This window comes from Castor canadensis, chromosome 13 (assembly GCF_047511655.1).
Source record: "Castor canadensis chromosome 13, mCasCan1.hap1v2, whole genome shotgun sequence".
Lineage (NCBI taxonomy): Eukaryota > Metazoa > Chordata > Mammalia > Rodentia > Castoridae > Castor > Castor canadensis.
In genome coordinates this window covers 43,824,785-43,852,428 of record NC_133398.1, presented here as the reverse complement: position 1 = coordinate 43,852,428, position 27,644 = coordinate 43,824,785, and the positions used below count along the sequence as shown (strand labels likewise).

The 27,644-nt window shown below is 34.0% G+C and overlaps 1 protein-coding gene across 44 annotated transcripts in view; it reads right to left on the bottom strand.

Annotated features, from left to right (window-relative positions):
• Lingo2 (leucine rich repeat and Ig domain containing 2) overlaps positions 1 to 27,644 on the bottom strand; it is a 1,208,229-nt gene that overhangs the window by 547,235 nt on the left and 633,350 nt on the right. The window contains exon 1 of one of the 44 annotated variants that reach the window (XM_074051666.1): positions 25,867 to 26,377. The exons of the other annotated variants lie outside the window; for them this stretch is intronic. The gene's annotated coding sequence lies outside the window, so the exon portion shown is untranslated. Of the gene's footprint in view, positions 1 to 25,866; positions 26,378 to 27,644 lie in introns of those variants that run through there. 44 annotated transcript variants of the gene reach the window in all.

Here is a 27,644-nt window from a genome sequence, read left to right as displayed (position 1 = left end):
TTCCTTCTAGATTATCTCATTTCTTCATAGAAAGCTTGCTGTTCTTTGACAGAATAACTCTGACTAGTTAACTTCTTTTGAACTGCTACCTGACATATTTTTCTGTCTGGATATTCTTGAAGTCAGTGGTTTACAACCATTATCTCCAATGAAGATGCTTAAAAGGAAACATTGTTTACATGTGCAGTTGTGGACTGAATTGTACCTTCACTAAAATTCACATATTATGACCTAACCTCTATGTTCCTAGAGATCCAGCAAAAGAGGTAATGGTTTAAATGATGTCATAAAAGTGGGGCCTTAATACTATAAGATTGGTATCCTTTTAAGAAAAGTATGAAGGCAGCCTCTACAAGCCAGGAAGAAATGCCTTCTCAGAAATTAACCCTAATGGCATCTTGATCTTAGATTTTTATCCTCCCAAACTATGAGAAAATAATGTCTGTTGTTAAAATCACTAGATCTGTGGTGTTTGGTTATGTTAGCCCTAGCAAATGAATATATGTGTAATCAGATTTAGATTTTTCTTATATTTTAACAAAACCTAAATATTGTAGCAGAAAACTAAAACAAATAGCATCCTTAGAGTATAATTATTGTAGTAATTAATAACTATTATAATGCAGGGAAGTTGCTCAGATTGCACTCTGATAGAAGATCTTGTCATCAGGCAGTTTATAACCCATATTTTAATCCAATATTATTTATAGTTTGAAATATAAGAAAGTTAAATATATTTGTTTAAAATAAGACATTTGTTATTGACAAAAATTCACTGAAAATTTCTTAAACAGGGTGCATATATATATGTAAATATGTATTTGTATCTATGTCTAGAAAGAAAGACGGAGATAATCTAGTTTCTAATCTCCACATATAAATTTTATTTGTAGCAAATAACAAATAAAAGTAGGCAGCTGTAGGTATTTCCAGATTTTCTACTAATGAATAAGTTAATCAATGTAATTTGTATTTATGTAATAAATAATATGGTTTAACTTCAGCTTAAATTGTTATACTATCTAATTATAGACTCCAAATGACTACTCCTTTAAATAACATATGCACAGTGCCTAAAATAAAGTGTTTCTATAGCTATGACAATAAAACATGAACTAAGGGTACAGCCTCTCAGTTTCTAGATATGTCTAAAATCTCTGTGATTATATTTAAATGTATGTAAAAGATACAATTATAGAAAATGCATTTTACCTATAGATATTTGCATTATTTACTCCATATAAAGAAACATTTAAGTAAATATCATCAAATCTGTTTTATTGTCTGTTGAGTTCTACAATTAGTATTTTGTTAAAAATTTTTCCTTACAGTTACACATTGCTAAACAAAAAGGCTGGATGAGTTACTTTTTCCAACATTGTTTTATAAATAATTCAGATAATTTCCGTATAAAATTTACATGATAAATCTTATTTTTCATAGATATTCCTAATGTTAAAAATATTTCAGAAGGAATAACCAATAAATTATTTCAGAGAAAATTGAGAAGTTGTTAAAAAATGATCTTTTAAAAAGAACATAACAATTTTGCAAATGCAAGTAAAATTGATACATTTATTTGCAATCTTTCTCCCCAAAATGGTGATAATTTACAGTATAGGTAGAACCATTTGAAAATGATGTTGGGATACTTTACTATCTTCACAAAGAATACGGAAACAAAATTTAAGTTTTCACAGATGATTTTTAGAAATAAGAGAGAAGGAATAAATGTCAATGTTGACTATGCCATCTTTTCTAGCAATGAAGTCCTAGCTGGTTCCAGAGTCACAGTCCTGGATGTGCAACCCTCATGGTTCCACCTCTTCCGAACCCCTGAAAAACTGAATTCTTCAAGCTGCTTTCTTAAGGCTGTAGTGGTGACCAGTCATGTCTACTTCACAGAGACAATGTAAGAACTAAAAGGAAATAGTGTCTAAACAGTACAGAGGATAATATCTGACAATCTCATCACCAGCATTGCTGTTATTGACATTGTTGCTATTGTCGTAACTTTATTGAAAAACAGTCTATCCCAAGAAGTAATATCTCAGGTTTAAATATCCCCTCAGCTAAGTCTACAGGTCTGACCAGATGACACATTGATATATTTTTTTTCTTTTTCAGATTCTGGCAAATATTTGAAAACAATAAAAACAGTAAAACCTGTCCCTAGGTAATTTTTCTTTTTCCTTTCACAAATATTAGTAACAATATCCACTTAGAGTAGTTTCAAAGTAATGTAAGTATGCCTGGGTCTTTGGCAACACGTACAACTTGATTATTAAGTGTTGAAACAACTTGGTGAATATCACTTAGGCCCTTCATGCCTGGTAGGCAGAATAAGTACCTCAATTTTTCAAGGTGATTAAGCTGATTAACTAGGAACACTGTGATTCTTCATTCATTCATCTTCACTTAACCAGACGGAAAGGTCTTTTCTACAGACAAATGGTTCAAAATAGTATGACTTAATCCTCCTATTTTTTTTCCTTTCACTTCACTCCCTACCACAGCCACCACCCCTTCTAAGACAGCCAGAGCTTTAATAAAGTACTAATTCAAAGACTCTTATTTCAGAGTTGTGAGGTCCCTCTCCTCCTTTTTTAATTGAAAATATTTAAGAGACTTTCTAGGAAATAAATGCTAGAGTACTAACCTCTGAATACCTTTTAATCACTCCTTTCAATCAGTTCACATGTTTATTTATGAGAACTGCTGTGTCTGTTAAGTGTTGAATTAAAAGGATTGGAGGGGAGGAAGACACTGTATGGAAAAATTCAGAAAATAGTGCTACCTGAAACATTTATGATCATCTATGCAAACACTCTTTAAAACCTGCTAAATTGCATTTTAATTATTTTGTAAATGTACTGAAATTAAAGAGTATTTGGAAAGCAGTCATCTAGAGTTGAAGAGGTACAAATTAATCACGTGGTTACATTGAATATTCAAAAACTCAGAGATGCTTAATGGAGCAATAATGAATTTCAACCAACATTAGAACTTCTTGGCACATGCTCAGGGCTGCTTGGAGTACATTTTCACACTGAGGAAATGTTTACTCTACCCAGCAGCCTATTTCCCCCAATAGAAACACAATGAAAATTCAAACACAATAAATCATTCCCAAGGTACAGAGATTCAAATGCCACAAGTGCTTTGATTCACTTTGCTTCAGGGGTGGAATTTATAAATGGAAGAACTTTTAAATTTGTTAGAACATAGCACTGTGGAAATGAGAAAAGCAAAGCCAATTGGATTCCGGAACCTTATTTGTGTGTCACTCTGCATTACCTTTGGCAGTGAGTCCGTGGTATAACCCAGAGGCGGCCATGGTGTGATGTATAAAGCAGTCATCTCACCTCTGCAGCCAGAAGGAGGGCTTCAGAGAGATTCAGATGTGGGAAGGATCTCAGATGTGCTTCTGGATTATTACCTCATTTTCAAAATGGGGCAAAGGAATCTGAGAGATGAAGTGAGTTCATTCTAGCTTTCCAATTGTTAAATCAAGAGAAAAGTCAGGTTTGCTGATTCTTCACAGTTTCTATTTCTCTCCACCATTCAATAAAATATCATCGCTTTGTGTATACACACTTATTTGTCTCCTTCAATTAACGAGTCACTTATGCAGAGTGGTGGAATATGACACCCTGAAACATGCCACTTTGATATAAGGATTACTTGGAGCTAAAGCCAGTTGAAAACAGCAGATGAAAAGAAGGCATTCCAACCTTCCCTTTTTCTTTCTGAAAACAGGAGATAAAACTCCCCTATGAAAGACATTCCCTGAACCAGGACAAAAGAAACAGTCTGTGACATGTAGTCAAGATGACAGAATTCTGCACAAACTGACTTTATTAAAATAACTCTTTTCTTCTAACACTCCACTCAGAATTTAGTTGCTTTTTCACAACTTACTGTTTTTAGTACAATTCAGAATATACTGATAGACTCTAACTGTTTCTTTGGGTCTTCATTTCCTCGTGAGGGTTTCTGTGTTACATAAAACTTACTACATTTGTATGCTTTATTCCTGTGAATCTTTCTCACATCAGTTTAATTCTCACAGCTCACCCAGAACCCTAAGAAGAGAGAGGTAGAGTTTTGATTTCCTATACTTTATTGTATTTTTTATTTGTTCTTTTAAACCCTATATCTTTTAAAAGACTATTTCATAAGATCTTTTGTTTTTCTCTTCTTATCTTTCCTTGTTAATAAGTTGTCCAGGAAAGTAGATAACTACCTAGTCTCCTTGAATCATTACTCAGTCACGATTCTTAGAAAATAGATGCTAAAGCATTTACAGAACATTTTGTGCTCTATTTAAAAAATTATTCAGTTCTCAGCACATGGATTTGTGCCGAGAAATGATTTTTAATTTTGAGGTGGTAAACCAAAATTCTTTTTAACTTCATGAAGAATCCATTTTTTCATGTTTTTGATGTGACATCTAAGAACATTTTGCTCTGCATCCCAAAGATTTTGTTTTTTTTTTTTTTTGGAAGACTTAATGTTTTATATCTATGAACCAGTTTGAGTTTGTGTTTGAATAAGGTGTGAAAGTTAAGTCAAAGTTTATTTTCCAGTTTTTTAAAATCACAAATTATCCTTGATTTTTAATGGTTGGGCTTAATTTTTTGACTTTCAAAAGTAATACAAATTAAGTAGGGGAATAATAAAAGTCAGTGGAAACTGTATTTTAAATTTCAATCTTTTTCCCAAGATAATGAAATGTAGTACAATATGCTCTCCCAGTTCTGGGCAGTCTCTACTCAACTCCATAGTCATCTGGATAAGCAACTGACACTCTATGTATGCACTGTGTTGCTAAGACGTGATGTTGGCAGGTTAGACACACTTAGTATATTTCTGACTTAACATTGTTCTCAACGTAGGATGGACTGTGGAGCCATACTCCATCATAAATTGAGGAGCATCTGTACAAATAAGAATGCTATTGATTTTGTATTTTGATCTCACATTTTAATTTTTTTCTTTATTATTATTAGGATTAAAAATTTGTCAATATTAATCACTTGGGTTTCAACATTCACGTTATATGTCACAAATGTAAAGGTAGTTTTTTACCTCAGTCTTACGAATTTTATGTAGATTGAATATCTAAAGTCCAAAATGTTTGGTACCAGAAATACCTCAGTTTGTAGATGTTTTCTTGATTTTGTATATCTGCAGGTATGTAAGGAGATATCTTGGGGACAGGATCCAAGACTACATATGGAATTCATTTGTTGCTTACACACCTTACACACATATCCCAAAGGTCATTTTCTATAATATTTTAAATAATTTTTTCCATGAAACAAAGCATCAAGGTGTGAAAATTTCTGCTTATGATTTCATGTTGATGTGCAAAAACTTCCAGATTTTGGAGCATTTAGTATTTTAAGCTTTCAGATTGAAGATGCTTAACCTATACTTCTCTTACTGTACTACTGTTACTTTAAGAGGTAATCTGTCCTTTGTATCTGGTAGCTGTTAAGGTTCTATTTCTAAAATTTCTTATTTGTCTCTTTCATATATTTATATATTCATTTTAGTTTTATATTGTTTGCTCAATATTTTCATATTGTATTATAAATGAAAAAAATCGTCTGCATTTTGATCATACTAGGTATATTTATTTTGGAATCTATTAGATTGCTCCATATTAATGAGTTCATTTGATGTAAATCCATACTCTAAATTTAGATTTTGATTTTTACCTTTCTTAGAAATTTTACTCATTTCTCATGAAAGTTTGACTTTAGGTTTATTTTGAGAGGAAATTTTATTCATTTCTCTCTCTTGTCCTTTCTTCTCAGTCCTTCCTCTTTTACAGGATTATCAGTTCCTTCATCCAGCTCTAATAGGGAAAACTCAAAGCTAGTCCTATAACCAAATGAATGGGAACCAAGTTTCTTTATAGAATAATGATATTTTTCTAAAATCAGGTTTTGGTAAGAGTTACAGAACTTTGAAAACAGTGATATTGAGTATTGAAAATACAATAATTTGGAGAAATTTACTCATAAAATTGTTAGACTTGAATAATTAAGAATCCTTTGGCACCCATCCAGAAAAATAAACTAATTTATAGAGGATCACAGATTAGGCTGTCAATAGGTTTCTCAATAGCAGCCAATGTTTTACAGAGCAGAACAACAGCTACAAGGAGAGAGTAGTTTCCATATTTCTAATGCTGAATCTTAGGAATTTATTATTCCTAAGATATTAGATATTTCCATCCACCTATATAAAAAATTTTTATTCTAGGTAAATTTCAATGGATTCAAGGGCCTTCCTGGAATAATAAAATAAAATAGGCAATGGATACTTTTATTTCTAAGAGCAAGCCATTTGGTTAAATAGGACCCCACTGATTACAGACATCCCTGTACACATAGGTAATTTCATTTGTTGAATGGAATTTAAGATAGTATCTGATGTGACCTTCTCAACCTTTCCAATGAGGCTTATTTTTTTTCTTTTGGTTGTATTTTACAATGTTATGGATTTACTTTTCTTATTATTTTATTTTAAATGAATTACATATCACTCTTAAAGATTATAGATAGTACTTTTCCTAAAAGATTAAAATGAATGTTTGTCACTTGGGAGAAATCAACACAGCTTTCCTCTACAATGTGGTTTGAAGCACAAGCCATATGTTAATATCATGTTATTGTATTTAAACTTGTGTGTTTTTTATAAAGTTGGCTATCATCCTGTGAATCACTTAGAAATAATTTTCTGGAATGAGCACATTCTTCATAACAGGAATAGAATCATTTTATGCATTCTAGGTATCAAAAGACCTTAGTGATTACACAGTCTAACTCCCTCATTGTACAGGTGAGAAAACTCAACTCACTGGAGGATCCATTCAATTAAGTAATTGGTAGACCTGGGGCCAGATTCTAGGGCTTTTATTTCTTGCCTTATGCTCTTTAACCTGCCCCATAATCTCTTGTCCTTTTCCATTTGTAGCTAGACTCATAAATATATCATTATTTCCTTCATTATAAATATTTATTCATTGCTCACAATGTACCAGCTATTCTTGGAGGTGCAGATAAAGAAGACAGACAAGGTCCAAATCCTTAGGGAACCATTGCTCTCTGAATATATGTGACTTTTGCAAAGTTTCATTGACATAGCCTCCCGGTCCTCTTTTTTTTTTTTTTTTAACCATCTTCACCCCTGCTGCGTCTTACTTAGGTATAGGGAGCCCCTATTCTTTCTCTTTCTGTCTCTGGCTATTAGTTTGAGAAAGATCTTCCAGAAAACCTTCTGTGTTCTATTCAGTGATTCAGTGCCCCACTCAGGGGATATGCCCCTGTTCTGTGCTGCTTTAACATGGTATGCTTACCTCAATTACAACATTGCTACTTGGGAAGGTATCCTGCTGCTTATTTGTCATTACTTCCTCTAACCTTCTTGAGGATAGGTAGCATAATTGTTCCAGGTTCTCTAGTATCTGCATAGTACCTGGAACAGAATGAGTGCTCACTAAGTATTTTTTTTTACTAGATTGAAAATGCCTACATAAACATAAGGTCTCACATGGGCTATTTAAACTCACTGTGAATAAGTTTAAGGAAGTTAATTCCTCCTTTTGGGGTTATTTATATGTTGTTAGCTCCTACTTAATTATTATAAATAATGTAAAAAATATCCAGTTAATTTCTAGGACTACTTTCTTTTCTACAGTGATGTCATACAATCTTTTAGCTAGAAATATCCACATTTATGGAAAAGCATAGTCTCCTTCTCCACTTAATAAAATTCACGGAATAAAATTCTGATGCTAGGATTTCAACAAAACAGATTCCAATAAAGTCCTGAGAAAATTACTTCAGTTTTCTGCTAAATGCCAGATGGAGGTAAAAATTACCACATGATGACTTGCAGCATAAGGCAATGCACAATTTAGGACTTTGGTATTAGAAATTATCTTTTGGAGTTGAGCTGTTGTCATTTGTGATCAGCTGAAATAGGTGTATCATCTAGTTTTAAAAACAGATAATAATAACTTCAAACCCCTTCAGTACCAGTGTAAAATCCTCATATTCTAGTGTAATAATTACATAGGTCAATTTATACCTCTTTCTGAGCTGGAATCTGAAATGGTAGAGTCAATAGATTCAATCAGAATTTTCTCTTTTCACTATGTCATGCTCTGGAATTTAACACTGCTTACTCTTTGTGTTAGGAATGTGGAAACACTCCATGATGTCTTTGCATTAAAGGGAGATACAGGGAGTGTACTACATAATAGTTTTTGAATTGTGTCACGAATAACTGCAGGAGACACTAAAATTTGACCTTATTATCTAAGAAATACTAAGAAATAATGTCAGCACTATTAAATTATTTGATGCAATGGTATATATGCTATATAATTGTATGCTATATTACTTGATTTTGCCAAAAAATCACTTTTTTTTAAATCAACAACTACTTTGAAATACATCATTGCTTCACTCATTTCAATCAGTAAGAATTAGGTGTTCAAATTATTAACAGGGATGGTCACCCTGGTCTTCCTTCTGAACTTATTTTACCTTTTAGAGTAGTTTTAATCAAAGAAATTGATGTATTTAAAAATCTTTCATGTTCCATCTTTCCTTCAGAAACTCCAAATTGAGTACATCTGGCACCCATTTGGCAACTATTTCTTCCCATGCCATGAGGGGATTTATTGGAAAGATATATATATATATAGATAGATATACATATGTATATATATATAAGATGTAATTAATGCAATCCTGTTTTGATTATTCATGAACTTTTTTTATGTAAAATGGAACTCAGCATTGGAATGACTAGGATTACATTCATATTCTTTCACATATTAGTTATATTATTGAACCCATTTACTTCTCAGTTACAACATAATTAAACAGTTTGCATTTTAAATGTGATTACATGTCAGGAGTCTAAGAAAGTGTTTTTCACACATTAATGACCCAACAGATTTGTGTCCCTTCAACCCTTAATTCATTCTTAATTACAAACAATGCACAATGTCACATTATAAAGATAAGGTAGACTTATCTAATTAAAAATGGTAGTCCTTTCTGAGGCTTTAAAATCCTATCTAAACTATCTCTCCAGGCATCCATTAAGATCAATTGTGAATAAATTTATTTCTCATCCTTGTTCTGGCTACTTGGTTTACTGCTCTGGGAGATATGAGAGTTTCCAAAACATATCTGGGGGACTGGTAGAGTGGCTCAAGTGGTAGAGCACCTACTTAGTATGTGTGAGGCCCTGAGTTCAAATTCTAGAACTACCAAAAAGAAAAAAAGCATGTCTGTTGTAAATATATTGAATGCAGCTGTTAGAGAAAAATGTAAAATGCACTATAATGAACGCTCTAAGGTAAAAATCAGTTCTTGGAATGGGGTGTACTCAAACGGTAGAGCAAACACCATGTCCTGAGTTCAAACTCCCAGCTATAAAAAAAAAATCAATAAATTAAAAAAAATCAGTTCCTCCCCAGGTTTATAAGTCTATAAATATAAGTCAAAGGAAGAAGATTACATAATTACTTGGAACAGCATAGAAAGGGATCTAAATTTGAAAAGAAAAATCACTTAAAATCCTACTTCTTCCTGTAACTTCGTGAAGTGGTTCAGTCTTGACTCCACTCACCAACCACTCTGGGCATCAAGATTTCTCTTCAAAATAAGATCTTGTCACAAAATTTTTCAGCTTTAACATGTTATGATTAAATTTGGAGGAATCAATAAGCAGTGATTCTTGAATTCTGAGAGGAGTGGAAGGGGGCGCGTAGGTGGAGCAAGAAGCAACTGAAATGACCTTTGAGAGATGAGTTGAATTCAGACCCCTAGAACCAGGTGAAGATGGCAACCTAGATGAGAAATCAAATCATGATGAGCAATGGCTCTTGATCAGACAATTTCAGATAAGTTTAACATGCAATGATGGTGATGAGGATGACGACGAAGATAATGGAAATATTTTGGATTATAATAATACATCACAATGTACCATCTGCCATTCCATTTTGAGCAAATCATCCCTCAGGCAATAACTGCACTTGCCAGATTTTACACAATGTACAATACAGTTTTGCTCAAATAAAACCATCTAAAATTGGAATGCCTTTGCCCCAGCAACAACAAAAAAGAGTGTGATGACTTCATTAATATGCTAATTTGCCCATTTCCTAACAGAGTAAACATAAAAGCCCCATGCATAGGTTGACCCAATTAACAATGTACAGTTGGTTCTTTCAAACTCTAAAGAGTACTTTCCTAAAAACTACTGCTTGAAAAAAAAAGGTTGAAAAGAACTTGTAGGGAATTCAAATTTTATAGAGAAATGTGATGAAAGAAATAAACCTATGAAGAGGCCCGATATTGTTTTTAATCATTAGAATAAAAGTCAATAACACATTATAAAAAAGACAACATCAGTTACATGTTATACAACTTAAATCAGCAATACAGAAGTCTTTTACTATTGATTTCTGTCTCCTGTCTTCTGATCATAATAAACTTCTCACTTTCCCTTTTCCACAATTTAATTGTTTATATGGATGCACTGTATTATATGTGTGTGTGTATATTCATAAATTGCATATTGAAAAACATTTTTCTATATGCATCATTCTTATTCTAATATCTCATAGCAGTTTTTATAATTTCTATGTTCAAAATCCTGCCATGTTCTCAGACATGCAGTCACTGGGGCTTGACAGTTTTAGCAAATGAAGATACAGAGTGTCAAATTAAATTTAAATTTTAGATAAACAACAAAATAGTTTATTATAAGTATGCCCATATAATATTAAGAATATGCATGTGTAGGCTTTCAAGTTAATGTATTTGGCAACTTGTATTTTATCCAACAACTCTAATAATAACTGAAAATATTTGAGGAAGAAAAAAAGATTATTTTTGAGCAAGCATCTCTTAAATCTTCTTCACAAAAGCCAACACTACATATTAGTAGCATATTTCACATAAATGCTTATCAAAGCACTCACATAGTTTTTTTTTTTTTAACCAGTGGCTCAGAGTCACAGCAACCCCTATCCCTTCTAGCCCAGGCAATCCTAGATGATACAAAGCATTATCCTTCCTTCCTACATTATTCTTTTGTTCCTCCCAAAGCTTCAAGACCATAACCCTCATATTGTTATTTGTCTAATTATTTACTTCTCCAAACCCCAAAATCATCCTCTAATTACATCTAACAAGCAATACTATTTCATTTAATGTTCTAAAACCATAGACAGAAGATAAGGTCATCCATTGGAATTTTACATAAAGAGAACTTATATTTTGGAATGACTGTCTTATTTAAGTATCTATGGTTTTCTTTGACTCAGTCAACATACAAAGGTAAGAGATCAGCAATAGTTGTATAAACTATTATTAGCAAATTATTTATGTAACATATGCCTAATTTTCAAATGTTTATTTATTTTGCTTATATTAATATTTATGAAAAAACAAGTCTGATTGTGGTGTAATACTAAAGCCAGGTCTTGAAATTTTCAGGATGAGTATAAATGATATTTAGTACAAGTCCTCAAGGGCAAACATTTCTTTTAAAAAAGTATTTTTTATAGGAAAATCCTGGACCATTTCCAATATAAAACTTTCAAAAGTACTGAATTATTCATTTTTATTTGAAAAATATAATGGGCTAACAGCTGAACAAATAAAATAGCATGTCAAAATTGTAGTTATGATAGCATTTTACCTTATTTTATAAACTGCTAATGTTTCAATAGGAGTCATTCAGATTTACAAAAATGAGGCAAGTATAAGTGGCAAGATATTAAACCGAAACTAGGACTTTCTGATTTCTTATATAAACACAGGCCATAAACATTTTAACCAATATTCCTGCCTCTATCTTCTCTTCTGGGAAGTGGGGATATCTTCAGAAAGCTTCATTGAGGAAAAGTATGTGGAATAGATTCTCTTTACTTACTTCTTTCTCCTCTTCTCTCCCAACACCCTTTGTTCTTTACCTGGCTTCAAATTTCACTCTAAGCATAGCGTTTTGCATTTTAATTTTGCAGAAGTGATTTCTTAAAGGGATGAACATAGGCTGAGTGCAGAGATGTGGGAAATTGAGTAAAGATGAAAGAGAAGAAAAAAAGAGAGGTTTGATGTCCGTAAACCAGAATGAGGCACTGGTATAATTCTTTTCTACATTCAGCTGAAGCAGGTCATAAGAGGCAAAAATTTCAAAAGAGTTTTGTAGTTATTGATGATGTTTTTCTGATTCATGAGTTTTGTCCTTAGGGTTTTCTTCCTAAACCCATTTTTTTTTGTTTTTTTTCTCTCCAGGATGAAAGAGATCTTGGTCACTTTCACTTGTTACATGTGAAATAACAAAACAAACAGACTTTGAGTCTGTCCTGGGACTTCTTTAAGTTCACATTCCTTAAATATTTATTCAGTTTTAGTGGAGAGCTTATACTCTACAAGGGACAGAAAAAGCAGGGGAACCTGAAGTGACAATGCTCCTCCTTTCTCTTGACCTTCAAACAGTTCAGCTCTGAATTCTGCTAGAGAAAGTAAGTGAACCAGAAGGCCAGCCAACACTGGAAGGCTATCTGGTATGCCTCTGTTTGCAGAGGGCAGAAGATTGGGCCTCAAAGTTCTCTCTTCAACCACGTACAGGTCTCTCCCTGAGAGCTGTTCTAAATAGACTTTCTTCTCCATCACGTATTTCTAATGATGTTTATTACCTCTAATATCCTGACATCTTGCTTACCCTTTGTCACTCTTGGCAAAGCATATCTTGAACCCTTTTCAAGACACCATTTGCTAGTTAGTCTTCTTTAGTTTATTTTTTTAAAGAAAAGCTCGGGACATAAATGCAGTGTAGAAGACTCCTGATGGAGTCAATGTTTTCAAACTGGGGTTGAATTATAACAAGTGTTACCAACATTATCTGGCAGTGCTAAGGATTCAAGCCAACTGAAGACTCTGCATATCCTTTTACTTCTAGATTATGCCTTTGAAGAATCTGTGTAGATAATAAGAAAAATTGCTGATGAAGGCTAGAATCAAACAGAGTTTAGTAAATGGTAGCTAACTGACATTTACTTCAATATTTTCAATAACTGGGGAAGTTATGTGAATTGGGAAAAATTCAAAAAATATTTGATTAATGCATAGAAATAAATTAACTCAAATATAGTGTTGATTTTTCTGCTTGGGAATTACATTATTTCTTTCAAATTTAAATATCTGTTCTGGAATGCCAAGCTAAAGATATGTTTATATAGTAAATATGAAAATTCTTTGTGACCTGTAAACTGCTAAACAAATCTAATAGATTGTTGCTGTTAGGCTTTTTCAACTTAGTGAAGAGGTCTCAACCAGCTGATAAAAACAGAAATCTGATTAGCAATTTATTTCCTTCTTATCAGATTGGTTAGCAGACCTCTTAAGTGAATACACAATTAAATCCAGCCTTGTTTTCATGAAAACTCATCTTGCTCTTTTTGATCCTTGGATGGATGACTATCTAAATATAATTCAGAGGCTTGCAGAGGGTTTAAGGGATGCATTTTAATTGCTGGAAACTTATATCACAAGAAATATATGTAAATTCATACTATTATGAGACTTCACAACATATTGAATGTCTAAAAATAAAAGATACTATTAATGAGCAACTATTTTGCTCCTAGAATCTTTGGTGGATACCCTATTTATAGTCTCACAAAACTACATAAACTAGGTAGTACATCTATTTATCTAAAAAGGCAATTAAGATTTCTTTGTTCCGTTGTAAAGTCTACACTGCTAGCGGTAAGATGATCTTATCTAAGTTTATGTACAAAGTTATTTCTACCCAGGGTAGAAAACTTAAATGCTTATGATGGTCATGAGCCCAAACACCAGACAGGTAACATGAATGTGTGAGGCTCGAGAAGTGAGTTTTGGGAAAATGGTAGAATTCAAGTTTCATGTTGGGAAGGTGGCTTTTACTCAATACCAACTAACTACAGTATTGAAGGACAGTATTCCCAGTTTTTTGCTCTCTCTTTTGACCTTTCAAAAGAAGCCAGAAATTGCGTTTTTATGCTTTACTTTCAAAATAAAAAAAAATAATTCTATTGAAAAATAAGAATAACAAAAAATTAGTAGCAACACTGAATAGTTGAAATAAACATCATCCCTTATCCAGTACACAGCATTCCTATTTGTCACTGTTGTACTACATTGTTTTCACTAATACTGTACAGAATCTATTCTTCCCTCCCATGATGATTTGGTAAGTGTGCTATCTCTGAATTCTCCTCTGATTTTCTGAAATCATAGGAAGTTGGTACTTGATGAGCTCCATAAAGAAAACCTACCAATGTATCAATTGTACGTGGCTTCAATGCTTTATAGCAACCAACCACAAAATCTCAGTGTCACACAACAATAAGCATATATTTATTGTACATGAATTTGTGCAGCATTTGAGACAGCTCTGTTTCATGCTTCCTGTTGGATGAAGAACCCCAAGACCAGTAGGTTAGCTGGGCATGTTTACTTGATGTGATGGCACAGGTCCCATAGAGGAAGTGGAAACATGTAAGGTTTCTAAAAGTTAAACTCAGTACTGGCACACTGCAGCTTCTGCTTACATCCTACTGGCCAAACAGGTTATGGGGATAAAATACCTATCCTACAACTAACTGAAGTCTCATACTTAAGCAATTCTCCATTTGATTTTCACATTTCACCACAAAAACACTTTTTCTAAGAAAACTGCTTTATTTCCCTTAATACCATATAATATAATGTAAATATTGTAATGTTTGTGTCTCCTAAAAACTCTTAACAGTCTGAAAAATTATCAAACTAAAAGAAGGCATTCTATACTACTGAAAGCCATTTATTTCACTGAATTAAATGTAGACACTTACAACAAAGGAATAAGAATCAACATTGTCCTGTCATAAAAAAATCCATTTATCCTTTAATCTTAACTGTAGAGCACTAACGATGCAGCTGAATTTAAAGCTCTACTTATTATTCATGGCACATTATCATGGAATTCTCACAAAAATTAAAACAAAGTTGCTCTATTATCTTATACATATTAAGTAAATTAAAAACTTGTAAATATACACACATACACACACCAATTGTTAGAACATGAATGTAGCAGAAAATGGCATTGTGCACTTAAAACATTGAAAATGACTTTACTATTTCTCCCCAAGTTTCCACCCCAAGGAAATTATTGAGGGGAAGCTTTTCAAGAATACATATTGCTTTGTTTATTTTAGTAAATACAGGAAAAATATGAAATCCAATAGTACAGGAATTTTAATATGAATTTCATCATATTCATGCAGTGGAATACTAGGTACATTGAAAAGCATGTTTTAGGTGAATAGTTAAATGGGCAGGGAGCATAATCTAACTCAAAAGCGGAAATTTTTATTTTCAAAATTGTATTTAGTGTGTCTTAAGCTTTTATAGGAATCATGAATTATAACTTTTCTGATAAAAGCCATAAATCTTCAGCCTAGAAAAATGCATACATGCACACAAACAACAAAGAGGTATTTGATTTGAGGCAGGGAGTATGAAAATTCAGTAACTATTTTTGGGATGCTAGGCATAAAGGAAGCCTAATCTTTCTGTATAACTATCCTTAACTAGAACAAATGCTTTGTCTTCCTTATAAAAAATAAATAAAAAATAAAGGAAGCCTGAAATATGTTGTCGCACTTTTAAAAAAATAATTGGAGAATTTATGAAACCATTCACTCAGAATGTATTAAATGCTTAGTGTATATAAAGGTTTTTTTGTGCTCCAGGACTAGGTCAAGGTTTTTGGGATAGTTTTAATATGACTATGACTTTGTGGTTGTTCTCAAGTACTTTACAATATAGGAAGATAAGAAATATACACAGTCTGTTTAATTCAAGGCATGTGATTAGTATGGCTTTGGTGTTATGACAAAAGCCAGGCAAAGTTTTGAGATAAACAGAATCCAATCCAACTATATGTGTCACTTTGGTCCCTTTAAGGGGTGTGACCTGTTGCATAGTAAAATGGTATAGGGAACATAGAATTCTGCCAACCCTGTTCAGGCAGCAAGTTTAAAGAGGTTTAGAAAGAATCTCTTGATTATGTAGAGTATCCATTTGAAGGCCCCTCAGTCCAGATGGAAGAATCAGGACATGCCAGCCCCCATTTGGCTCTAAAGGAAAAGAATCACAATGAGGATGGGTCATTGCAGTCCTCCAATGAATGAGGACCAAATAACTAGATAATGAAGTACCTTGAAGATCAAGGTGCACAAAGATTGTGCAAATAGATTTCTGTTACAAACACCAAGAAATGCTGAGCAATATGCACATGTGTCTGAATACAATCACACACATGCATCTACTCACACATACACTCACACACAAATGTACACACACAGTGAAGGAAACTGGATGGCTACACTAAAAAAAGAAGAAACAGGACATCTGAAGATGCAGAAACAATGGAAGAAAACAACTCCAGAAGAGGAAAGACTGCTGAGGTTCCAGAGGGGAATCTAAACTCTAGTCCAAGATTGTTAAAGTTCCTAATGGTGGAAGTTGTGACCTCTGGCCTAAGCTAGGCCAGAGAACTGGACCTGGAACTCTCATACACATGTGGTCCTTTTGGTCAAGAAAAGTGTTAGGCCTATATTTTATTAGGTTTGTTTTTAATGATAAGGTAACCATTATATCATTATTTGCTTTTGGTTGGGTCACTTAAGATTCAGAGGTTTGTGGTGTCTTTGCATAAAGACAACATACAGGTAAGACAGCAAACTCTCTTCTGAAGAATATATGACAGAATATGAAGATCTATGTTGTCAAGAAAAGATTTTTAATTCTCTGTGCTGAAGTGTGATGGGGAGATGTTAGAGATAAGATATCTGATATTACATAACTCTGATTTTTTTTTTCTTACTCCTTTCGTAGCCCAAATAATTCAAAATCCCAGTTGTTCACTTCTTAGGGACCCTGATCCTGTACAAAAATAAACACTGTGCTTCCTGAAGGAAATGTTTTAAATTTTCTCAAATTTCATCAAGCACTTTTTAATATTTTCTAGTTAAGTTAAAAGCAAAAAGCGAGGCTAGTGGGAGAGAGAGGAGGTGGAGGGGAGCAGAGGGAAGAAATGGCCCAAACAATGTATGCACATATGAATAAATGAATAAAGAGAAAAAATAAAAGAAATGCTAATTACATGAAATCTAAAAATATAAATAAATAAAAACAAAACTAAGGCAAATGCGAAAATGTAGCTGCCACTGTGTATTTAGTACAGCTGAGCAATAATGCATGAACAAATGCCTCCCCTTGCCCAAAGCCAGTTGTTTGAGAGAATCTTGAATAAGCAAATCAAGCACAAGGAACAGAGGTAGACAGAGGGTGTTTGCATGGGTCACTGAGGAGCTCACTGAGGTTTGATAAACTAGAATATTTTAATGTACTCTCATGGAGAAAAAAAAATTGTGATTAGAATAAACTCTGAAACCTCTGAAGAAAGAGATCGAGGAAGACTACAGAAGGTGGAACGATCTCCCGTGCTCATGGATTAATAGAATCAACATAGTATAAATGGCTATACTATCAAAAGCAATCTACATGTTCAACACAATTCCCATCAAAATCCCAATAACATTCATCACAGAGATTGAAAAATCTACCCTAAAGTTCATTTGGAAATGCAAGTGACCATGATAGTCATGGCAGTATTCAGCAAAAAGAGCAATGCTGGAGATATCACAATATCCGACTTCAAACTATATTACAAAGCAACAGCAATAAAAACAGCATGGTACTGGCACAAAAACAGATATGAATACCAGTGGAACAGAATAGAGGACCCAGATATGAATCCACACAGCTAAGCCCACCTTATTTTTGACAAAGGTGCCAAAAACATATGGTGGAAAATAGACAGCCTCTTAAACAAATATTGCTGGAAAAAGTGGTTATCTGCCTGTCCAAAACTGAAACTAGATCCATGTCTATCACCCTGTGTTAGTATCAACTCAAAATGGATCAAAGACCTTAATATCAGACCCAAAACTCTGAAGTTAGCACAGGAAAGAACAGGGAATACCCTGAAAACAATAGGTATAGGCAAGGACTTCCTCAATAGAACCCCAGCAGCCCAGCAACTAAGAGAAGGATGGACAAACGGGACTACATGAAATTAAAAACCTCTGTACAACAAAAGAAATTGAAGAGATTACCTGCAGTGTGAAAGAAAATATTTGCTAGCTATACATCAGACAAAGGACTGATAACCAGAATATACAGGGAGCTCAAAAACTAAACTCCCCCAAAATCAATGAACCATAAAGAAAAGGGCAACTGAACTAAAAGAACTTTTTCAAAGGAAGAAATCCAAATGGCCAAAAAACACATGAAAAAATGCTCACCATCTCTGGCCAAAAACTAAATGCAAATCAAAACCACACTAAGACTCCACCTCACCCATGTTAGAATAGCTATCATCAAAAACACCACCAACAACAGGTGTTGGTGAGGATGTGGGGAAAAAGGAATCCTCATACACTTCTGGTGGGAATGTAAGCTAGTAAAAGCACTTTGGAAAACAATAGGGAGGCATCTTAAAAAACTAAGCATAGATCTTCCATATGATCCAGAAATCCCACTCCTAGGAATAAACCCAAAGAAATGTGACTCAGGTTATTCCATAGGCACCTGCACACTCACGTTTATTACAATCAAGTTATGGAGACAACCAAGATGCTCCACTACTGATGAACGGATTAAGAAAATGTGGTATTTGTACACAATGGAATTTTACTCAGCCATGAAGAAGACTGAAATCTTGTCATTCACAAGTAAATGGATAGAACTAGAGAACATTATCTTAAGTGAAGTTAGCCAGGCTCAGAAGGCCAAAAATCGCATGTTTTACCTCATATGCAGACTTTAGACGTAAAACAAATTCAGTAATATTATTGAACATGGGTCACATGCTAAGGGGAGAACACGTTGAGAAAGAATAGGGAAAGGTAAGAAACTTAAAACTTGAAAGTGTTTGATGTGCCCACTGCAGAGGAGCTAATATAGTAATCTGACAGAGGTCACTATGGGAAGGTGACCGGGAAATAGGGAAGATGTCAAGTGGAGATGAACCAATTTGGGTTGTAATACACATGTGCATGGAAGAAATGCTAGGAATCCCTCTGTATAGCTATCCTTATCTCAAACTAGCAAAAAACGCTATGTCTTTCTTATTATTGCTAATGTTTTCTCTTCAACAAAATTGGAGAAGAGGGCAGAACAGGTTCTGCCTGGAAGCAAGGGGCTGGGGAGAGAGGGAGAGTGCAGGGGGTAGGGAGGAGAGATGCCCAAACAATGTATGATCATATGAATAAATGAATAAATAAACCAAAAAAAAAAGAATAAACTGTTTTAAAGTCCAGGTAAGATCTTACCAATAAACAATCAAGCCCACAAAATTTGAAAGGACCATGTACCACTGTAACCAGATTAAATCATAAAAACGAGACACTTTCCACTTTTATGGGGTATGCATTCTAGAGACAAACTGACTGAAGTTAGAGACCATTTTCCAACTTTTAGTGGCAATGTAACTTTCGACTGGTTTTGTAACTTATTTGGAGCCTCAGTTTCCTCATCTGTAGCATGAAAGTGGTCATCCTCTATGACTTAGGGAAGTTTGCTGATTGCAAAAGGTAATACACATAAAAGGCAGTGCAGTTCTAAATATGGTGATAATCCATCAAAGTGAGCTGTCTTTGAGGGTGTTCTCTGAACTACCCTTTCACGCACTGTACAATTTGGCTCCCGTCACTGCAGAAATTTTCTTTATTCCTCAGACACATAAATTTTCAGGACTTCTGATGTATATAGAAAGAAGTTCAAGAGATACTTGGCTATTGTGCTACATATCGCTCAACTAGAAATAATGGGTCCCATTTATTGAGGAAATGACTCATGGTAGACAATATTGTGCTTCATATACACTGGTTTAATTAATTCTCATATTATAGCCATTATTCCCACTTCTTAACAGATGATGAAAAGAACAGGAATTCTTTGAAGCTAGTATGTGGGCAGAGTCAGACATCAAAATAAGATCTCTTAGACTCTAAACTCACAGCTTCCTCCTTCAAATAGTGTCTCTGTTATGGGTTAATTTATGCCCTCTTCAAATTCATATATTGAATTTCTAACCCCATGACCTCATAATGTAGGCTTACTTATGAACAGTACTGTTGGAGATATAACAACTTGAGATGTGTCACAGTGAAATAGAATTGGCCCTTAATCTAATATGACTGGTATCCTCATAAAAAGAAAAATTAGACAAAGGTAGGCACCATGCGAGGTTTGGGGAAGAAATTGAAGTAATACAGTAGAAGTCAAGAAACTTCAAATATTGCTAGCAAACCACCAGAAGCTAGGAAAGAAGAATGAAATATGTTTGCCCTCAGATTTCTCAGAACCAACATTATTAATACATAAATCTCAGACTTCAGAATCTAAAACTGGGGGACTATATCTTCCTGTTGTCAAAGACATCTAGTTGGAGTACTTTGTCAGTCCTAGCAGACTGACACAGTCTTCTTCAAAATATGTAGATCTCCTCTGATTCCTTCCCCTTTCATTAGTATGGTATGCTTAATCCTTATGAATATTAACAATAACAAATAATTTTGATTATTTTTGAGGTCTTCTAAAATATAATTTAGCTGATTAGAAAAGTAGTCATGAACTTCTAATGCTAGGGTAGAATGGGTTGCTTAGGGCAATGTCTTTCTACAAGTAGAAATGTGAATAAAGTGAAGAAAAAAGTGTTTTAAAGAGACTAAATCTAAAAGAAAAATAAATTAGAAGCTGGCTGATGATGAATTCAGTAAACTAAAAACTAGAAATACGAAAATTACACAGAATTCAACTCAGAGATAGAAATTAAAGTCTGATGAAAAGTAATAATATATGAATCAGAGCCAGCCAATTTATAAGAACAGAATGGAGAGAAGAGGACAGGGAAAGGAAATATTCAAAGTGAAAGTGAATGAAAATTATTCATAATGTAAAGAAAAAAGATATGAGTCCTGAAGAAGTGTGAAAACCAACAAATTTAAACCAAACCCACATTTAAACTACTTAATTTAGAAAAAAAACAAACTTCCTAAACACAAAAGACAAAATTCCTTAAAGTTTCTAAAAAGAAAATTATTTCTAAATTGACAATAGTTTTTTAATCAACCACAACAGAGACAAGATAACAGTGGAAGAATACAATTATGTTGTGAGAAAAAATGGGTCAAGGTAGGATTGTATTCCCAGTTGGGCTTTCACTCAAGAGTGTCCAAGCCATTACCACTCATAGATTTCACTGAAAGAATGATAGAAGTACTTGAAGAGAATGGAATGTAACTCAGAAGAAAATAGAGCGGAGTGTAAAATAAAAAATAAATTGTATAAAATAAAACAGGAGTATAGAATGAAACAGGTTAGTAAATATCTTGATTATAAAACATACTGGTAGTAGTGACTATTTCTGGAGGCTTAAATTCAAAATATATACCTGGAAGATGAGGTTGGTGAGTATTGACTTAAAAGATTCTAAGTTTTTTTTTGTTTGTTTGAAGGAGGTCAACAGAGCTATTCACTCATTTTAGTCATAGTTAAGTATAAGCCATTAATTTTAAGAAATCACTAAAAGAAAAATAGAATAAAGGAATACAAAGGGAATAAGAGAGTACAAAAAAAAAAAAACTTGATTAATGTCTTAGTCTACTTGTGCTGCTATACCAAAATACAAATCCCAATAAAGAATAGAGATTCTGGAACCTGGGAAGTCCAAGATCAGGTGCTAAACAGCTAGAGAGGACTTTCTTGCTTCATCATCACTTGGCACATGCCAAGAAAAAGCGAATCCATTCCTACAAGTTTTAATGGTGAAATTAGTTTAATCATGAGGGCACAGCTCCATATCCAACACTGTTGGACTATGGATTAAGTTTCTTACACGTGAATTTGGGGAAGATACATTCTGACAACAGTAACTAATAAAATAAGTTTGGAAAAACAATACTATAAAAGAATAGTATAAAAGTATAAAAAGTTAATAGTATAAAATGTATTTAAGGTCAGAGATTTTCCAATTGTGTTAAAAAAATCCTTTAATGTTCTTATAAAAGATATGCCTAAACACAGTTTCCTTCAGTAAAGTTGAAATTCAAGGTGTAAAAGGAAGACATATCTAGGATTATCAATGTAAAAAAGGTAATGTAGCAATATTAAAAATAAGATAACATAGACTTTAAGTAAACCATACTGCTCTTTTATAGAACAAGTCATTTTAACTTATGCAAGCTACACAATGGCGAATTTTTATATTAATATATTCTTAGTGTCTAGAATAATGCTAGGGTTAGTAGGTTCTTAGAAATGTTTCTTAAACAAATATTGAATTAATACTAAAAGAAATGAATGCAATTTGGAGTCTATTTTTAATCAACAACTTAGCCTCAGAATATAAAAATACACATTTTATTAATATGATAAGGTATGTGCATATACACACAGTTTCAGAAAAAGAAAAACAAAGTTAACAAGGCAAAACATTGGAGAAAATGTGAACCTCATAATGAATCCTCCCCAGCATCTGCCAGACGGGGCCACCTGTTTGAGCCAGACAATGACTGCTAAATTACAGGTACTGTGACTCATACCAATACTACTGTTGTGCAATATCATGCTTGTGTTCTTGTCTATGCTTGCTTAATAATGCCACCAGGAGCATAGGTAAATCAGTCATCTTGTTTGCTAAGGGCAAGGTGATCTTCAAAGTCTGTTTTAGTGTGATTATGTTGCTCTCTCCTCTACGTTCTTCAGTAGCATCTGGAGAGCGTGCAATGTGAATTGTTAATTCAAATCTAGCTGTAAAATTAGTCTAGGTTCAGCAGAGAAGGTAGGAGCAGCTGGAAAACAACACACAATCCCACAGGCTCCACTATCTAAATAAACTTCAACAGGATGCCTGACTCTTTTTTTTTTTTTAAATTCCTTTTCTCTTCTCTGGTGATGTTGCAAAATTTGGCAAGAGTTTCTAGATGGAAAACTAGAAGGGGCCTGGGGTTTCTAAATCTAAAAGAAATATCCCGATTCTGAACAATAGTTGGATAGGAGTGGAAACCATTTTTCTTTATCTATAACCATCACATACAACTATACCCATGACGAATTCTCTATACTATAGTTTTCAGTCCTCTATGCGTTTTTCTCTCATGAAGTCTAGAGAAATAACACCATTTCCATTATAATTCTCAGTAGTAGTCATACATATATACTTATGTATCTTTGTATATATTTTTTGTTTAATGAAGAAATATGTAGGACACTAGGATTTAGGTAATATAAATGTGTAGCTATCACTACCAACCCACTAAGTGTACACTTTCACAACTGGAAATAAATTCACATTCGGACAAAATTAGATATGTTTTACCAGTACAAAGTGTTCCATTTTATTTATATCTTGTCATTGCAAAGTCGAAGCCTGGAGTCTTGTCCAGGTGGACACCTACTTAACCTATTGGACTAAGATTTGAATGCTCATTAACTTTTGCTTCTTCCATGGTTCAGTTAAAAACAAAGCCTTTTATTTTATTAATGGCTTCATTTTCTTATCCAAGGGCCAAGTCCACAGCAATATAGTAGTTATAATAAATTATTTGAACACACTTCTGATAGCATTCAAAAAGTTTAAATACAAAGGATCACTGGACAATGCCAAAGTGAGAAAGAGTGAAGAATAAAAATGTGGCTGCAGATACTGATGCATTGTGGTAAGGAGATAAAAGTAACTCAAATTATGCAGTTTTCTCAACAGAATACCATTTAATTCCATTTTTAAAGATAATGTCCAGAATGTTTGCAAAGGAGTTTGGTGGTTAATTTATCTTGGATTATTGAAAGAAGCTCAGATCTGTCAAAGCAGAGAATCCTATGTGCTTGATAATGAATTTGAAAATAAGCATTTATATTTTAAGGAGAGATACATTTTCTACCACATGTGGAATGACTTAGTTAACTAGAAAACCTACATACAGAAAATCCAAAGGCAGAATAAATTCTGGAGAAAATATCATGATTTAGAAAACAAAGGCAATTTTATGATTGACTCTGCTTTTCAGAGAAAAATATTCATATGTGTAATGATCTAAATTTATAACCATTAAGAGGTCTGAGGAAAGAAGCCTGTACCATATCATGTAAACTGAGGCACTGTAGGATGGGTTCTCTGAAAGCAAATGGCTAAGACAAGAGTTTGGGAGGCAAAAATCAATATCTATGAAAGAAAGGTGAGAAACAGAAAGGGAAAGAAGTCAAACTATGATGCCAACCAACAAACTGAGCAGGGAAATCCTCAGTGGATATTTTGTCTGTCAAAGCTATCTTGCATGGGGTGGAAATGGTTGTACATTTTCTACTTACTCACCAGGTGATGGAAGAATAAGCAATAAAGCAAGACTGCTCTCTACAGAGGAAGTAGATCCTGAAGGATGTGGTAGCTGACAGCTGTCTTCTGGGAGTTCTCACAGCTAGATAGAAAGACCTTCAAGGGACACAGTCCTATGTATACTAGAAAGGCCCTGTAAGAAAGTGGTTCTCTGAAATAGTATTGTGTGAGAAAGGAGACCGAAATATGTGGAGTAAGGGTTATTGTAGTGCGTTGTAGATTTATTACCTTTCCCAAAGGCATTCTCATACAATTAGGAGAATTTGAACAGAACTAAAAGTAGTGGTAATATGTAGTATGCTTCTTATGGATAGTCAGGAAACATCAAGACACTGATGGCCAAGAATCAAATTTAAGTGTGTTAATCATAATTTATATAGTTTATTCTTTCCTTTATTACCATTAACTCAGAATTGTTCTCTACTTAACATGATTAAGAATTATTGGTATACTTATTGGACATTTAGACTTCTTCATTTGAAAAGTTCATTTGCCCATTTATTGACTGATTTGTTATCATAAGTTTAATTTTTGAGTTTTTCATATATTCTGGATATTAATGTCTGTTGAATGAATAGCTGGCAAAGATTTTATCCTATTCTACAAGCTGTCTCTTCATGGCATTATTCATAATAATCAAATTATGGAATCAACATAGGTGCCCATCAACAGACAGAGATAAGTATTACATGTTTTCTTTCATCTGTAGAAGCTAGGAGAAAACAAAACAAAACAAAATCACAAGGTCATGAAAGTAGAAGAGGGACTCCTAGGGAGGTGGGTAGAAGAGGTAGGGAAAAGGAGGACATAAGAAAGAGCAGCAAAGCAGGTAAATAGGACCAAGTACATAATATGTATGGAAGTGTCCTAGTACATATGATTTAATGCACAGCAATTAAAAAGAAAAGAAAAAATACTACAAAACAAAAAAAGAATTTATTTTTGTAGCAGTACTGGGGTTTGAACTCAGGACCTTACCACTTGAGCCACACACCCAGTCCTTTTTCCTTTAGTTTGTTTTTTTTCCTGATAGGTTTCACTTTTGCCTTGGATAGACCCTCCTGACTATGATCCTCCTACCTCTGCCTCTTATGTAGGTAGGAGGGATTACAGCTGTGTGCCACCATACCTGGCTTTTATTTTTTGGTGGTCTTGAGGTTTGAAATCAGGACTTTGTACTTGGTAGGCAAGCACTCTACCACTTGAACCGTGTTCCCAGAAAAAAATTATTGAAGGCACCAGTGGAAAATTCATGCTATTAGCTATGAACTCCACAGATTCAGATTCACTGTAGCAGTGATGAGTTCAATGATTCTGCTTTTGTACCTCAGGAATGCTGTTGTAGAGAGATGAAGATAGAGCCATACACTTGAGGGAAAACATTCCTAAAGGTTCAGGAAGCTTGACAGCAGTACAACAGTTCTGTGATTCAGGTCTGAAGGAGAAAACACTGCCTAGGAAAGAGCAGAAAGATGCAGAACACCAAGGATAACAGAGTGGATAACGGAGGAGAGAGCCTGCAGTGGAGAAGCAGCCATGAGGGATGGGTCACTTGTCAAATGTACGAGGTGGATCGCCTTTGTGAGAACAGACACTTCTAACACGTAGATCGTGTGCCAAGTAATATATTTAGTACCTTGGGAAATGACAATTGCATAAAAAGGCAGAAGGGGAATATGAGACTTCAAATGTATTTGAGTGTTGTCACCAAATTTAACAAGCCTCTGATTTTCCCTTACAACTTGATCAGTCCAACACATGTCTACTTAAACTTACGTTTTATTTACCTTCTAACTAAATTCTTATAAATCTCTTTATATCTTAATGTGGAAGAGTATAGCTTTGGATCTAGGACTAAGTTTAAGGGCTCCTTTTTATCCCTCTTTCAATGCCTTTACAAGATTTCATTCATTATTAGAAAGACAGTTCTGGATTATCAAGCACTAGATCTCTTCATTTATGCCCTATGAATAAATTTGACACATTTATGTGGAACACTGAATAATTTAAAGAAGTTAGGCCACTTGGGACTGAGCAACACTTATATTTGGAATGCCTCAGAATTTTTATAGATTTTTAGTTGAAACTCAGAGACAGTGGCCAAAAATATATTAACAAAAATGTAGATATATGAATTATAAAATCTCCTTACTTTTCCACATTTAGCCAGAATCTACATTTTTATAAAGTGCTCTGCACACTAATCCTAAAAATACTTAAAAGAATGCAGAATATACATTTTCAATACAACATACTTTCTTGTCGTCAGTCAGTGATGTATTAGACAGTGAAAGGAGGGGTAGGAAGTACCTGGTGACACAATTAACTTTAAAGTGGTCTTGTGTCTTCTGTTAAGTCATAAGAACAAACAATTATGACTTCAACAAAAGAGATTTCAGTAACTGATCACAATGGCATGATTTTGAAGACCTGGTTTTTATGGAATGTAGTTGCCTGTTTTATAGTTGCCCAGAGACTTCATGAATTAAAAACAATGATACATGGAAACTCAGGCCTATTGCAGTGGTGGCTCTCTTGACTGACATTCACTCCTTGACGCTGGGTTAACAGCCCATCTCTGCCCTGGTGTCTGTGAAGGGTACTGATCCTCCAGTACAGTCACCATGTCTTAAATCCTCTGCCCACTCTCATACACATGGTCCCCAACTTACAGTTTTTCCAATGGGATTTTTTTTTGAGTTTACAAAGGTAAGAAAGCCATATGCATTTCCCATCACTTCAATTTTTTAGCTCAAAGTAGAGAAACTGTACTTCAAAATTTGAATTTTGTTCATTTCCCAGACTACCAGTATGAAATACTATCTTTTGGCTCTGGTCAGGGACAAAGAACATCCCAGTCAGTCACTCAGTCATGAGGTCAACCAACCTTACTCTTAAGTATTCAGCATTCCTGAGCTATAATGTTTTGTAGGTTAGGTGTATAAAAGTGCTTTTTGTGTTGCTTTTTCCGTGGTATTGGGGGGTTGGGTTGAACTCTGGGTCTCCTGTTTGCTAGGCATGTGCTCTACTTCTTGAGCCACACCTCCAGTCTGCACTGGTTATTTTGGAGATGGAGATCTTGCCAACTATTTGCCTAAGCTGGC